Source organism: Pteropus vampyrus, unplaced genomic scaffold, assembly GCF_000151845.1.
Source record: "Pteropus vampyrus isolate Shadow unplaced genomic scaffold, Pvam_2.0 Scaffold40, whole genome shotgun sequence".
In the NCBI taxonomy this organism is placed as follows: Eukaryota; Metazoa; Chordata; class Mammalia; order Chiroptera; family Pteropodidae; genus Pteropus; species Pteropus vampyrus.
In genome coordinates, this window is record NW_011888821.1 from 144,813 (window position 1) to 149,136 (window position 4,324).

Here is a 4,324-nt window from a genome sequence, read left to right on the forward strand (position 1 = left end):
TCACTTTGCAGCATGGGGCGTGTGAGAGGACTTTAAAGAGAAAAGGAACCGGATCATCCACCATTTCCAAAAGTAGAGTCTGATTTACAGAGGCACCGAGGCCAGGTTGCTCTGACAAGGGCGACTATGCCTAAGATTGGATGATGCTTTCAGGTGATACCTTATGACCGTCCACTGCGGCACAATGTTTTATATCTTTGCTTCTGAGGGGGGGAGATGGGGAATTCCCACTGAATTGCTTGCATAGATTTGGTAACTTGAATACTACATGCAAATACCCACCACTGAAATAGCTTTTAACTAGTCTCCTGTTTCTGATCCTAGGAAAACAGGTCAAATTATTCCTGGGAAGATAGAGTCTGTGATTTTCTGTGGGACCAGTGACAATGCTTTTCTTTCTCCACTTCTAGATGGTTTTGTCGGTGAGATAGGGACAGATAAGACAACTTAATGTCTTGTATTTCCTCTTCTAAGGAAGGGATTCCTAACTTAGCCACTTATGGGCTTCAGTGGCTTACTGAAATTCAAAGTTATAAGAACGAATGTTTTCATTTGTACAGAGGATCCATAGCTTTTTCTTTTTTGAAATCAGATTCTCAAGGGGCTGTGGGACACATAGAAAATAAAGAGCCCACCCTTTTGGAATAATAACCATCACACTCTTTTGCCCTGACCTGACTAGGCAGGGAAAAAGAGACCTTCACTCCACCTGTTTTAACTCTGTGGTGGAATCGGGGTGCAGGGGGATGAGTGAGGGGCCGAGAACTCAGTGACAATCATGAAGGGTCATGGTGCAACTATATTTGGAGAGAAAGATGTACACCTCTGCTTTAGCAGTAGGAATGTGGTATTCATTTGAACCACAACTTCTGTATGTCTTAAAGAACAATTATTGAAAAATTATCAGCCAAAAATATAGTTAATGCTGAAGTGTTGACTCAAACACCCTCACAAACCACAATAACAGTATTATAAAACATCGAATTGAATACCACTCAACAAAGTCACGAAGGCCTGGGTTGGTGGTAACTTGAAATCAGAAAGTCCTTTCTGAGCATTTGAGGAATTACAGCATGTGTGAGTGTTTGTGGATGATTTACAACATTTCCGTAAAGTCCTTGACAGCTGGACCTAGTGCAAGATCGAATTATAGTCCCCAGCAAACTCTGGTAATGAACTATGTGTAGTTTTCAATACTACTGTCAGTAGAATACTACCATCGGTTATTCATTAGTCGTTTGTTAAAAACAGCAAGTTTGTGGGTGCGTTTCAATGATGAATAATACCAATGAGAAAACTTGCGTTTTGGCTTCAGTCACAGCTTATCGTGAAGACTCTCCAGGCCTATGTACTCGGGCATCAGAAATCACTACTCAAGGGGGTTAAGAAAGATGGGCGTACAGGGCTCTCCCAGAGGGTCCCTATTCTACGTATAACCTTGTTTTTTTATATCAGGATGACTCTAAAAAACATATTTTCTGTAAATGTTCATTTTATAAATTATCAACAGGCTACACACACACATACACATACACACACACAGAGTATACATACACATATTTACTCATGAGTGTAGTGGATCCAAATCTGACATACTGACATGTGTATGTCAATATCCCTATCTGTCCTAATTCTAAAATATCACTATTAAATGAAATTTAGTGGTCTTTCAAAACCTCTTCAGGGGCTATTTTGAGAGAGAGAGGTCCAATTTAGTCTATATCTATATCTATATCTATATCTATATCTATATCTATATCTATATCTATATCTATATCTATATCTATATCTATATATCATTCTATATCTCTGTCTCTATCTCTATCTTTACCTTTATCTATATCTATATCTATGTATCTATATCTATATCTTTGAAATATACATACATACATACATACATACATACATACATATGCATTTAGTTGGAACATCTGTGACCTACTATTTTATTAAGCAAAATAAATTCATTACCCATTTCATTTGCTTTATAGCTTTGATTTTTGATTTGGATGAATTCAGAAAAACTAAGCAGAGTTATTTACCACTTAGGTTGGATTTTCGGTTATCCTCTGTATTTGAACTCATACCCAGCAATCCCCACCGATTTGAATGGCTATGATTTTCAATACGCACAGACTCAATTGGATCCTTGCCAAGTGGCATCTTTGATTTTCTGTGCATTGATTCCTCTGTGCGGACAAGCAACATAATACCGCACACCAGCCAGTGTTCTCTACTCTCTTCATGCATCCTGGTTTGCAAAAATGTGAAAAGAAAAATGCTGAATCCTGCAGAAAGTTTCCACTTCCCAGAGCAAGCTGTGTGCATAGCAGGGAGAAGGGACCAGATGGCCAGTGGGTTGAACCAGCAGAGAGCCAGCTGGGCTGCCTGAGTGGGCATTTCCTCCTCCACTTCCCTGGGAGCCTGGTCAGGGCAGGTCTCGGAGCTCTGAGCTCAGAGACGTCAGTGTCAAGACCCCTGTCTGGCTCGTAGGACCCTTGGACAAATAGAAGTTGGATTAGAAGCTGGCAGAAGATCGGAAGATAAGCTCTTAGTTTCCTCCTTGCTGGGGGGAAAAAAAAACCATGCCAGCAAGACAGAAGGTTTGAGGGTAAAATACTGATGAACAGGAAATAACCATATTTCCCTGCGTTAGCAGCAGCTTGGAGACAAGTTCTGTGATGAGGGCACAGGATTTAGGTGGTTTTAGATCCTAAAGGCAGGATTTTTTTTTTCCATTTAAAGTGAAACGTTTCTTCGCCACTGAATAATTATGTATTTCTTAGACTGCCAACTTCTGCAACTGTGATTCCTAACCCCAAATTTGAGAATGGTCATGTTCAGTTATTTTGAGGAAAGTTACATACTTTTCAAATTCACTGTTCTCTAATTAATTATTTAAAGGTGTTTGTATGGCTCTTCTTTTTTTTTTTTTTTGGTTAATATATTACTTATCTATTGCTGTATAACAGATTAACCCCAAATTTAGCAGCTTAAAACAACAATTGTGTCAAATCTTACATAGGTTCTGTGGGTCTAGAATCCGGGAACAACTTAGCTGGGTGGTTCTGACTCCAGGCCACTCATGTGATTTCAGCCAAGATGTCAGCAATAAGGCAATGGCTGTGGGTAGAGCCAGCGGGAAGATAGAGTAATCAGGGGAATGGTTTCATAAACTAGATAAATATTTAACTGATGTACCATATACTTGAAACTAAAAAAAGATTTCGGCAGAGTCTGTCATTATCTGAAGGCTCAACCGGGGCCGAAGGAGCTGGTTCCAAGCTGACTTACGTGTTTGTCGGCAGACTTTGGTTCCCCAATGATTGGTGGGCAGAGGCTTCAGTTGTTTGCCCCATGTGTCTCTCTGTGGAGATGCTTACAGCATGGCAGCTTTCTTCCTCTAGTGCAAGAGATGACAGAGAGAGAGAGAGACAGACAGACAGACAATGACTTTTTTTTTTTTTGGTAGTTTCCCCTAGTAACATATTGCATCAATGTGGACATTCATTATAATAGATGAACCAATATTGACACATTTTAATTAACTAAAGTCTATAATTTACATTTAAGTTCATTCTTTGTGTGGCATAATTCTATGTGCTGTTTTTTTTTTTTCCTCCAATTTTTAAGTTGTGGTAAGGTCCACATAAAAAAATCTACTGTCTTAACCATTTTGAAGTACACAGTTCAGTGATGTTAGTACATTCATATTGTCACAGCCATTGCCACCATCCATATCCATTGTTCTTTTCATCTTGCAAAACTGAAACTAAACCCATTAAACAATAACTCCCTGTTCCCCCTCCCCACCCAGCCCTCGGCAACCACCATTCCACTTCCTGTTTTTGAATTCGAATGGTCTAAGCACTTCACATAAGTGGAATTATACAGTATTTGTTTTTCTGTGATTGACTTGTTTTCGTTAGTATATGTCCTCAAGGTTCATCCACGTTGAAGCATGTGTCAAGTTTTGTTTTGTTTTGTTTTTTTTCTTAAGGCTGGAGAATATCTTATTGTATTTATATAACCACACTTTGCTTATCTGATCACCTATTGGTAGATACTTGAGTTGCTTCCATATTTTAGCTGTTGTGACAATTCCATGAATTTTGATAAATACCCCATTATAGCATTATGCAGAATAGTTTTACTGCCCTAAAACTCCCTAGTGCTTTATCCCACCGCCCCCTTGGCAAACCACTGGAAACCACGGACCTTTTTATTGTTATGCCTTTGCCAGAATGTTCTGTAGTTGGAAACATATATTATGCAGCCCCTGATCTCGGATGACACAGCATTATTTCTGCCTTATTCATTTGTT